Source organism: Chenopodium album, chromosome 26 (genome assembly GCF_948465745.1).
Source record: "Chenopodium album chromosome 26, dcCheAlbu1.1, whole genome shotgun sequence".
Lineage (NCBI taxonomy): Eukaryota > Viridiplantae > Streptophyta > Magnoliopsida > Caryophyllales > Amaranthaceae > Chenopodium > Chenopodium album.
The window spans coordinates 5,473,854-5,487,500 of NC_137859.1; positions in this window are offsets into that span (position 1 = coordinate 5,473,854).

Consider the following 13,647-nt stretch of genomic DNA (forward strand, 5'->3'; position numbering starts at 1 on the left):
AGAAATTGAGAAAAAGACAGAGCAATTTACCTGCACGAGAAAAAGTTGATCAAATTTGTCAAAGTTGTTGGAATTTCTGAAAGAAAAGTGGCGGAATTTTATGGGTTTGGTGTGAAAAGTGTGTATAAAAGGTGGAAAATGGATTAAAATGAGCTATCTTTCTTTCTCCCACTCTCCTTCAACTTTCTCTTCATCACATAAAAAAAACTCAAACTTTGAAAACATTATAAAATCAATAATTTTTTGGAATAAAGTTTGGATCTTTATTTATTATTTTTTTTTTTTCTGGAAATCTGTCAGAGAATTGAGATCTCTCTTCAATTTCAATCAATTCAGTAGATTACTTTCTTGGGGATGATTGGAGAGAGAAATCATAAAACAGAGTCACATAAATTTTACCAATTTTTTTTAGGAAAATAAATAAAGATGGGATTTTTAAATTTATTTTGCTTGAAATTGGAGATTAATTTTCTCCACCACAAACTTCTCCACTTAAAGTAGGGTTTTTGGAGAGTTTTTAGAGAGAGAAAGAGGGGGGAAGAAGAGGAGGGGGGAGATAATTATGGGGGATGCTTGGGTTTTTATTGAGGAAGAAAAGGGGGGTCCAATCATTGAAATTTGAGAAATAAAAATAAATAAAATAAATAAGGTTACCAAAAAAAAAATTATACGGAATATATGAAAAAGAATAAAATAAATCTACATCAGCATCTATGCTGGCATGAAATTTTGGCCGTTGATTAAGTGGACTGCCAGCTTCCCTAAAAAAAAAAAAGAAAAAAAAAAACTGTTAGCTGTGCATCTATAACTATAACTAAAGTAGAAACCACTGACATCATCCTTCCTCCAAAGCTGTATACGTGTCATTTTTTTATGAAATTTTTTCCCGCCTAAATGCATTGATGACATCATCGCTATTTTTTTATTTTTTATTTTAATGCTAAGCTACTTCCTTAAATTGCTTTGAAATCTATAACTATAACTAAAGTAGAAACCACTGACATCATCCTTCCTCCAAAGCTGTATACGTGTCACTTTTTTATGAAATTTTTTCCCGCCTAAATGCATTGATGACATCATTGCTATTTTTTTATTTTTTATTTTAAAGCTAAGCTACTTCCTTAAATTGCTTTGAAATTTGAAATTTAGATTATAAATATTGACTACAACTATTAAAAAAAAAAAATCAAATACGGAGTAGATGCTTCTACATACTATTGAATAATTGTACAAATTTGCTAATCATGGGAAATCAGCCAATTTTTTTTTTTTTTTATTTTTTTTTTATTTTTTTTGGTTCCTAAATAAACAGAAAAAGTTGATTGTTCTCAATATAACTAAAGATTATATATTCATCGTTATATATTTTGATAAAACCGTGCATTGCACGGGACTAACCTAGTTATGGTATATAGGAATTTCATCCCTTCTAAAAAAATTATTTTCTATAATTTGTAAATAATGATTTTATTGTGATTTTCTTTTGCCAATACTTTGTCTCTAGTTGTATGCTGAGTTGGAATGTAAATTGTATGGTGGGAATTTTATAAAATTAAAAATGATTGGAAGTGGGAATAGTAGGAGAGCTTGTGAAAATCTAAACAAGAAGTATCTTAGTAAATGGATGTCAACTTACTAGAGACAAAAACCAATTAGGAAATTTGGTTTAAAATAATTAAAGTCATAAGCAGAAAACCTATATGGCTATATTAGAATGTTATCGGTGATTACATATTTTTTTTTTTTTTTTTTGAAAAGCGGTGATTACATATTTGTGTGCAAAATGATACGCATGAATTATTTTCAAAGTAATTAGGGCATGTTTTAATTTAATATGAGCAGAACTGAACTAATCTGAATTGTTTATGAGAGAAGGAAATTAGAAACTAGGCTGAGCTGAACTGAACTGAAATTAAGCAGAAGAGAAAAGGCCCTTAGTCTACTAAAAATTTAAATTGAAAACCAATTAATACATTTTTGGCGCCACGGTCTTAAATTCCGATGGCTCCACAAACTAAACTAGTTACTTAGTTAGTATATGTAATCTCTCATTTTAATTAGCTAGGTTAAACTTCTACTAGTGAAGTAGTGCTTGATGAATGTAAGAAAGGTGCATGGTTTTCTGGGTGTGCAATGCCCTTATTACAGCCTTACTATGTCATTTTTTTTGTTATGAAGATACTTCTAGGATTTATTTGTTAAAGCCTTTGTTATAATTAAGTTATAACTAGTCAATTGGCAAGGGACGGTGATACCAAAAAATGCATGGCCAAAGTAGAATTTGTTAGAGTGAAGAAAAATTTAAATAGATCGATCGAGTTTAAAATATGTTGAACATTCATGAAATAATAATCGGAATTTACTAATATGTTTGAGTTGTACATGCATGTATGTATATTGCACAAATTAAATGCGAATTTAACTTTTAAACGAATTATATATTTCACATATCAAAGTTAAAATTTGTTATACTATACAATATTGAATACAAGTGATACATCATAAGACAACCAAGTATGAACGTATGGTACTTCATATTACGGAGTAGATTGATATTTCTTTTTGGGGGCTGGGTTGGATCGATAAATGAAATTGTAATTTGGGGTTCGTAGAATGTTTCCCATTTATAATTGAACCTTGAACCAACTACCATTTTCGTGCTAATTTACATACAAGTGTTACAGAATTGATGTACTCCGTATGTTATTAGGAAAACAAGTATGTAAATCTTTCACTGATTTTTGTTAAATTTCGAAACAATATGAAATGGGCCTGGGCAACCCGAACAAGAAGGAGGAGAGTTTGGGCCACAAACAAGACTTTGGAGCTTCCATACTAAAACCAATTGGCAATAGTAGGAGTTACTCCTCTACCTTATAAAGTGGAACCACTTCTCCTCTTTCTCCAATGTGGGACACTCATAAGTGGGCTACAATGGGATTCAACACTCCCCCTCACTTATGAGTGTCCTTAGAACTAGAGCACACTAGAAGGTACAATATAAATCCTCTTTGGGAATGAACATCCAATAGAGGCCCCTTAACCAGTGGCTTGACAAAGCCCCAGTTATAAACGGCCCAACAAACCTGGGCTCTGATACCATGTTAAATTTCGAAATAATATGAAATGGGCCTGGACAACCCGAACAAGGGGGAGGAGAGTTTGGGCCACAAACAAGGCTTTGGAGCTTCCATACTAAAACCAATTGGCAATAATAGGAGTTACTCCTCTACCTTATAAAGTGGAACCACCGCTCCTCTTTCTCCAATGTGGGACACTCATAAGTGGGCTACAATGGGATTCAACAATTTTATAGTTGATGTACATGGCAGACGTTCTGGACTATGTTAAACGCAAGCAAGCTGATTTTTATTTATTTTTTTTTTTTCTCAAGAAAGATAACTACAAATGATTTTATCCCAAATCCTCCCAAAAAAAAATAAAAAAATACAAAAATACAAAAATAAAAAAATAAAAAAATAAAAATAAAAAAGAGTAAATTGAATTCATCCCTTCCTATTTTTATTTATTTATTTTTTTCAGATAGAATTTATCCCGAATTGTGATCTATGTTCTTCTATCAGTTGAACTTTGATTTTATCCAAAAGAATCATTCCTTTCATTGATGGAAGTTGTTATCGATCAGCAATCAACTAATTGGTTCAACCAAATTAGTTGAGAATTTAAGGTTGTTAATATAATTTTATGAAATAACAACATTGGAACAAAAGTCACTTATATTTTAACTTCAACTAACTTTTAATATGTTGTTGAGCTTGTATAAGTTGTGTGAACCTCTTTTAAATCAAGCTATACATGATAATTTTATTGCCGTTTAAAAGACGCATACAATATGTCTTAATCTATATCATATAATATTTTATTAGATTTAGTCCATGAATGGTGCTCCATATATATCATAAAAAATTAAAGTTTTTATCAAGGTTGTATTTGCTTCAATTCTCGTATCTATTGGGAGTGTTGATCGGCTGATCATAAATCTTCAAAAATAAATATAAGTTGAGTAGTTGACAATTGTACAATATTATATTTATATTCTTAGAAATGTTAATCAATATCATATTCGTGCTAATTTCTTGCTGAGACTACTTCCTTCGTTGATACAATCGTAATTTTTTGTTGTTATTATTACAATATAAAATGTAACAGGAAAATGATTGATAAATAATTACAATTAAATAATGTAAATCAAGGTATGCTTCTGATTTTATAGAGTTAAAAAAGTAGATGGTGGACATTGTCTCGCATGAAGTAAACGATGAAAGCAATTATGAAAAAAAGGGCACGAGGATATACCAACTGTGGGGATCCGTTGCTTGATCCTTGTTGCCCATTGCTATGGACCTATGATAATATGGACATAATGGACCAATATCATAATTCCTCCTAATTACCAATTGAATCTTTTATTTATTTCTTTTATGCTTACTTAAATTATTTGGTTTGGTATAGTCGAGAGTTTTAGAATGGTACTCAAAATATGAAACTAATTTTATTTGATTTACATCATCACTTATTGCGACAATGTTTATTCATGCAAAAAAAAAACATATACTATGTGTCTATGTGCCTTTATTTTTTTTTTTTTTTTTTTTTTTTGAGTTCTACTCAGTTATTGACCTTATTGTAGGTCTATAGTAACAGAAATAAGGAGACTGAGGGTCTGTTCATATTTACTGAACTAAACTGAACTGAGTTGAACTGAATATTTTATGAGAGAAGGAAATTAGTAGCTGAGCTGAACTGAACTGATTGGAGCTGAATTGAACTGAACTAATTGGAGCTGAATAGAACTGAAATTAAGCTGAAATGAACAGGTTTTGAATTCAAAAGGAGGACCAAGATATTTTTGTTTTAGGAAGACAGAGATAGAGAGTAAGAGATTTATTAGATATATTTAGGGTGGGATGGGAGATTGTAAAATATGAATAATAGGTTAACATAGAAAAATATAATTAAAAAAAGTAAGTATAATTTAGAAGAATAGTACTAAATGAAAATTGAATAGTTCTCTCAAAAAAAAAAAAAAGAATAGAAATTAGGGAAATGGGGAGTACATTAGTAATTTAGTATAGAGTTGACAAGTGTTATTTTTTTGTGTGGCACAAACCAAAGATATAGATGTAAAGATCTGACCAGTCATTAATGTATTTTAATATAATAACTAAGAAAATACAAGTACATTGTAAAAGCAATATGATATTTTTAAAAATAAAAAAATTACTAGTGCATATTGAACTAGCTACCCACCTCTATCTTGTAAGTAGATGGGTTGTAACTTGTAAGCTCATAAAACTAATCACTTATTACTATGTACATAATTTCAATTACAGTTAGAACTTATAAGCCAGTAGACTTATATAATTGAAAGTAAAAGTCAATAGAATTAATCATCTTTTTAAGTAAAAGAATGTTATATTATATGATATCTTATATTATATGTCAATCTTTAGCACTAATTGGTGGATGGACCAACCCCAATACCAAAGATTAATGAAAGGACAATATATAAAATTTGTAGGCTATCAATTTATGTAGGAGAAAAGGACATGCTTTTATTTTAGATGCACTTGATTAGAAACCCTTACACAACACTCAATATCAAGGGAAAAAAAAATTAAAAACAAAGAAAATTTCCCAAATAAATATAAGAAATGTCTTTATCTATAACATGTTCCAATCAATAAATATTGAATCACTAGGTACATGTTTGTAACTATGTATAACTATCAAACTAGGGTGTGTTGTGTGTACTTTTGGAGAAAATGCTTGAAATAGGAGTATGAAAAAACATGATTATCTCACATGGGAAGAGATCTTAGTGATTTCATTATCACATAAATATATTTATTTTATAATTGCACATGTACTATATAAATTATATTATTGAACTAATTATAGTTTTTTAATACAAATGTTTCATCATGATTGAATTACCACACTAACTTAGACATACGATGTATGACTTATGCCTATATATCCTAAAATGGTGGTTAAGTACTTAAGTGTTTGATGTCAATTGGAGGATTAACAAATGTAACATCAAATAAAAAACAAAAAAGTGAGAAGAATACTTTATTTTTGTTTTTCCTATTTGGTGCAATGCATTCAATAGTATTTGGTAGGTATTTTAAATTTGTTTTGATCACATCGATGTTTTAGATGTTTGGTATGTAACTCTTTTGTTGTATACTTCGATAAGGGTTGAGTTTTAATTTGGTTTTTGTAAATGAGAAATAATTTGAGCTCTAATACAGTAATATAATAACAAAGGAGATTAAGATCTCTAGGTTTTGTTTGTAGGTATCAAACATCTTTCGATCTTTAGAGTTTTATTATATAACCTTATTATGTACTTCGTAAATACTAACAAAATAAATTGACTTGGGATATTAAGAATATATTTAGATAAATAGAAATAGAATTATGTTTTAATTTGTAAGTTATTAAGTACAATATCTATTATCCTTTTGGAGTCAGCTATGCGCCTTTTAGAATATAAATTGAACTTAAGGTCTGTTCACATTAACTGAGCTGAACTGATTGGAGCTGAACTGAACAAAACTAAATAGAGCTGAAATGAATACTTCATGAGAGAAGAAAATTAGGAAATAAATTGAACTGAACTGATTGGAGGATTTGGAGCTGAATTGAAATGAACTAAAATTAACCTGAAATAAACAGATCCTAATTAATTGAAGAAAAGTTTTATAAGACGTGCTTGAACTAATTTATTGAGGTCCTTTATAAAACGAAAAAAAAAGGGAAAAAGCTAATCCATAACTCTTAAGTGATGCAATAAATAAATAACTCTAAGTAGGATAGCTACGTTGTCCAAAAAAAAAAAAAAAAAAAAAAAAAAAAAAAAAAAAAAAAAAAAAAAAAAAAGTAGGATAGCTACAAAAACAAAATCTCTTCGTTCCATAAAGCAAAGCATGTCTTATAAAGTTATAATTGTACTCTTGTGATGGGTACTTGCATGTATTATATGTGTAAATTGTATACACCTCTTTATATACTTTTAATTTAATTTTAGGGTTATTAAAAATTTGGGTTGCTTCATACTTCCTCCGTTCTTTTTTACTTGACCCGCTTTGACTTTTACACTATTCATCACCCCTCCTTTGAACGTCTTTTGTGAATAATATGCAAGGAAAAACATATTCATGTAAGATGTTTTTGAATTCATCTCAATAAGTACAATCATAATATGTAAATTTTACGTTTTTTCCTTATGGAGAATTAAAGTTATTGATCATTAAAGTTTTGCATTGGCAAGCGTGATAAAAGAAACAGGTCAAAAAAAAAAAACAGAGGAAGTAGTTGCTATCTATAGATGGACCTAAGGTACACAACGATACAAATTCTTAAATGGACCTGGTTCACACTAATTTATTGTGGACCACTATCATTAGAGATAATATGATTGTTTTGTTGATAAAAAAAAAGTCACTATATTAAAATAAAGGTTATTATGTTGAAATAAAAGTTAGTGGGACATTAAAAGCTATAAAAGATTATTTTTTTAATGATATATTTAATATAATGGTCAATATGAATAATAAAGATCACTATATTAAAATTAGGTCACTATTCAACATAATTTCGTACTTTAAGTTCATGATAATATTAATGGTCACACAAGTTTTAAAAAAGGTTACTATGTTAAAAATAAGGTTACTATATTAAAATTAAGGGTCACTATGTTGAATATAATGCCAGTTATGTGTGGATAAACGTTAGGTTCACAATAATATTATTGTGAACCAGGTCCACGCAAGATTTTCTGACACAACTATACATCACTAGTTAATGTACACATGCGACTATTGAAATTATCACTAGGCGAAAATATCAATTGGCCACCGGTTCAAAACCCCCCTATGCCACCGGTTTTGAACCGGTGGTCAGTTGGGGGGTGGCAATTAGCTTTTGAAAAAGCCACCGGTTCAAAACCGGTGGCAAAAACAAGTATTGCCACCGGTTAACCGGTGGCAATAATCTGTCCCGCTCTTTTCTTTTTTGTGTATTAGTGAGTATTGCCACCGGTTAACCGGTGGCAATAATGCCCTTAAAAAACAAATTTTTTTTTTTTTTTTTTTCATTTTTTTCACTTAAAATGTAGCAGAAACATATTTATATGTATAATATAAATAAAAACACATATATTCATCAATATGTAAGTAATTGTACACTTTTTAAGAGTGAAAAACTAAATTAATAACTACAAATAAATTAAACGTACAACAATTCCAATTTAGAAGATCTAAATTAATCAAATTACACAAAACTAAAATCGAATATAAATAAAAAAAATTTACAATATAAAAAAAAATATTCCTTCATCTTCACTCTTCGATTCCATTTTAGATCTAAATCAATAATATTCCTGCATCAATCAAAACAAAAAAAAATCGATTAAAACAAGCCACTAAGACATGCAAACAGAACACCCACAAAAATGCAAAAACACAGAAAAAAAAATCCACAAAATTAAAAACAAAAACAACTGAAAAACCCAGAAAATCTACAACTAGTAATACCCAGAAGAAAACCCAGAAAAAAAAATTAAACAAAAATGAAAAGAAAATCCCATAAATAATTTAAAAAAGCCGAGAAAAAAAATCAAAAAAATCAACAACTTAAACCCAGAATATTCGAGAAATAACGAATTAAAATCCCAAATTGATTATAATCGCATAATTAAACCCCAAAAAACGCATGCATCAATTAAAAAAAAAATTAATAAAACTCATGAAACATAATCCCCAAAAAGTCAGAAAACCCAAAAGACCCAGAAAACACGAAAAAAAAATCAAATTAAAAACAACCAAGAAATTAAAAAAACCCAGAAAAATCAATTAATTAAAACCAAGAGAGTAAGAGGCGAGTTGAGACGGCGAGTTGAGACGGCGGCGGTGGTGAGACGAGTTGAGACGGCGGCGGTGGTGAGACGACAGAGCAGGAAAGAGAAGGGAGGCCGGCGGTGAGATCGATGAGAGATCAGAAAATCTGGAGATGAGAGAGAGGAGATGAGATCGAGAGGAGATCAGAGAGGAGAGGAAATCTGGAGAGAGAGAGAGAGGAGATGAGATCGAGAGGGGAGCTTCGATCTGGAGAGGAGCTTCGATGAGAATGAGGAGAGGAGGATCAGGAGAGGAGAGGAGGAGAGAGAATGAGGGAGGCTGAGAATGAGGAGAGAGAGTAGGGTTTGGGTTTATAAGGAGAGAGAGTAGGGTTTTTTTTTATAAAAAAAAAAAAAAAAAAAGTAAAAGCCACCGGTTCAAACCGGTGACAATAATTATATTGCCACGGGTTTAGTTTGAACCGGTGGCAAAAACCTCCCCTCAAAATCCCGCCTATTTTTCCCCACATTTTGCCCACCGGTTTTTAAAAACCGGTGGCCTTAGGGCGGTGCTTATCTTCTTTTTTCACCTAGTGTATTCAAGTAATAAAAGATCATCATGCATAAAGATTATTTTCTATATGATTCTATTTTGTATTGCTTATTAGTTAATGCAGTTTGAACTGGCCTCCACATTAAACAATTTACTAAATTGTGGCCTTCATATTCCGAAGGACTTTAACATCAAATGCAAATAAGTCCCTCCATTTTATTAGATCTTCAATAATTCACTTATCTAATTTATAATACTCATGTTTCTTTTATTTGATTATTAAGGAGATTAAATATAAATATTTTATCAAGGTTTATGATATTATATACGGTGACTGGGATGAAACTTGGGGCCTATTCACATTTACTTAATTTTAGTTCAATTCAATTCAATTTAGCTCCAATCAGTTCAGTTTAGTTCAGCTCTAATCAGTTCAGTTCAGTTCAGCTCCTAATTTTCCTCTCTCATAAAATATTCATTTCAGCTCAGTTCAATAAATGTGAACAGACCCTTGATTTATTTTTTTTCTAATAACTTACATGTTGTATGTATAACTTGTATATCTTTGAGGTCTCTTATATTATGTTATAAATATTTGGTGTAAGTGCACTGTTAGTCAAATTAAATATGATTGGTCATCGTCCTTTTCTATGAAAATATATATTATGAGATTGTAAATCATCATTCAAATTAAATATGATTGGTCATCGTCCTATACATGAAAATGTATATTATTATGAGATTGTAAATCATCATTCAAATGGGCTACTTGATAGGAATATTGTTTAGTTTTAACAAGTAAAGTCTGGTATGAATGTTGGCCGCCAATCATTCTTCTGAATATAGACGATAAATAACCTCATTTTTGTAGATGCACACGTCATATATTGCGTATATTTATTTATTTATTTATTCCTTTTTAAAACTCTTAAAGCTATTTCAATTCACCAAGGCAAATAATATATCAATACATGTCAATGACATATTAAAGAGGTATGCTTGATATTAATTGATCGAATTTCTTATTTTTGTCCATAAGCTCCAAATGGATTTATCATCTTTTTTCTCTCTACTCTTTGATGGGTAACTCTTCCATGGACAACGCATTGATACTCCCTTTGTTTCATACATGTGAATTCGAGGTTATGTAATATGAGAAAGTTAACTTGAAGTTAATTTGTATTGTTAAATAACATAGTATATATTTAATTTGAAGGAGCGAAAGTAGTAAACAATGGAACATGCAGTCGTTTTAACATAGCCAACATCACACTCAGTGGCTTGGACTATGACCCAAAACAAATATTGTCAATGGCGCAACTCAACACAACAGGAAATACAGTATAATCTGATAGGCCTTGGCCATGCTCGGGTTACATTTAGCAAAAATTACTATTAAACATAAAATTAGAAACGAGCTAATAAGGTACAACCCGACACAACCCACAAGGCCACAACATCATTAGGCCGGGGATCGAGATCGAGAATGACAGTGTGAAAAATTATCAATCTCACACAAGTCACAATCTTCCGAAATAAGGTTAGCTAGTTGAACACTCAAGCAAGCAATTGGATAAAAACGTATCCGATCGGCTGGACGGACGAAGACGGCTAGACCCATTCAAGTTGGCATGTGAAAACCACACATGCACATGTTTTTATAACTCGGACACCCTTATAATAAAAGCCAATTCAAGATTATTTCAAACTTCTTATAACATAAAAAATAATTTTAATTTATTTATAATTAAAATGGGGCAACAAATCTCAGGAGAAAATGCTTAGAATTTATGTATAGAATTTAAATTAACTCTTTAATATAGCTTGATTAGGTCAACTACCAAATTCCAAGTTAGTCTAGGCCGAATCCACAATTTAGTGATTACGTAGGAGTGAGAAATTATTAATAAAATTAAGGTAAACTTCTTGAAAATAAAGCTTGCTAGCTAATTGTAGTAATTTGTATAAATTAGGGGTGAGCGTAGCAGGATACCCTGTAAAAATATCAGTACCCGGAACCGGAACCTGTTGCAACAGGTTCCTAAAAATAGGAACCGGAACCGGAACCTGTTGTAACAGGTTCCTAAGAATTGGGAACCGGAACCGGAACCTGCAGGTTCCGGTTCCTAAACAGGGTACCCTGTCTTACAAAGTAAGCTTAATAGTTACTTGATAAATTGTGACAAATTTATATTTTTAAAAATGGATGTTCACAATAAAAGCTTACAACTTTAGTATAGTACTTCAAATATAACAAACCAACACTAATTGTCTAGAATATATAATACCATATAGGTTCCGGTTTCATTTACCCTATAGGGAACATGTACTAACAGGGTACCCTACAGGTTCTAGGTCCAAAATTTTATTACCCGGAACCGGAACCTGTTGCAACAGGTTCCTAATTTTATTACCCAGAACCGGAACCTGATCAACAGGTTCCGGGTTTGGAACCTGCGGTTCTGAACAGGTTCCGGTTCCACATCAGGGTACCCTGAATTTTTGCTCACCCCTAGTATAAATTATACTACAAATACTCATTTTAATTAGTCACTATTTAGCATACGTGTCTTTCACCCATTTTCTTAGTTATTGGTTGATTCTTTCCTAAAACATGCATTCTTCATTTTTTTTTTTTAATCAATCTTATTTGCCTAGTATATTGTTTACATGTCAATGATTGTTCATTAAACTAAAAGAATTGAAAGACTTGGTAGTATAAATTAGTAATTTGTATAACTTTATACTTTATACTCTTATGATTATCTTTCCCCATACTTATACGCTCCCCATTGACCCATTAAAAATATGAATAATAAAAAAAAATAAAAAAATTAAGCATTATAAATTTGCTATCGATTTCATAATGTCATTTTTCTGTTTTTCTTGAAAGAAACTTCAGCATTTTCCCTAATGGTGCACATTTGGAGACACGTGGACAAATATGGGTCTAGAAACTTCTTTCATCATGACTTCTTGATTAAGGTTTATCATATACAAATTGGAAGAATGATATGTGTTGTTACTTAGTTTTAATTTATTTATAATTCTGAGTATTATATTCTGAGTATTAAAATGTTTTTTTTTCCCTTATCCATGCATCCATGCGCTTGGACACAATCTACGTACGCTAGTATGATAAAATATAAGTTTTAACTACTTAATTAAATACAAAGTAACGCACAAAATAAGAAAGACTTAACCATTATAACACGTAAGAGAAAGTGATTTCTATTAAAGAGTGATCGAATCGATCATCACTTGGCTTGAGCTATATATGTTCAAAACCGTTGTTCACCCTTGGTAATTTAACATAAATTACTGCTAATAAGGTAGAAAAAGAAAGATGGTCAATCGATACAAGTTAAAAAGCAAGTTTACGACTTCTTAGTTTAATTAAGATCTTATACTAGTAATATAAATTGTGAACTGAAGTTTTCATGAGCTTGCTTTAAGCATGAAGAGACTAATTCACTTGTGTACTTCAAAAGGTACTTTAATAATAGTCTATTTCACAATCTATTGTCTTTGTCAAAATTACTATAAATTAAAATTGATAGTGGTGAATTTTCCGATCAAATACTATTAAAATTACATAGGATAACCATTGAGTTTAATTTGTCAAATAATGGGTTTAAATCTCTATTAAATTATTAATTCCCTAGTATTTTGTTTATTTTATGATTTATGATATCTAACCATTATATGAATGATTCACGGTCGAATCTATTAGGATGATAATCGGTTATATCCACTAATCTAAAATGTAAGATAATTTAATTTTACAATTATGCAATTTATACGGAGTATTTTTTATAATGATTATTAGGTTATCTAATACTTTGTATATAATTAGAGGAATAGCTTATTTTCACTCCACAATGTGATTTAATTCGTAAAGTGTCACTTCTTCTACGAGTTATACTTTTCAGAAAAAACCAAATCCATACGTCAATTTCCAAATACCTTTCGTCCATGCCATCATATGCAAATAAAAATTTCACGATCAAAATTAAATTTTGCCTATTCCATTCGGTAGCTAGCTTGTTCAAGACATGATGAGGCGATAGCAACCTATATCAGAGTTTTCTATGAATACATATGATTATTAAAGCTAATGATAAGTCCATAACAAGCCAGACACTCAACTTCATGATGTTTATGATTAGTGAAGAAAAATTTGATAGTGGCAGCTAAGAATACGACTAGCTAGGCCAAGAAATACATG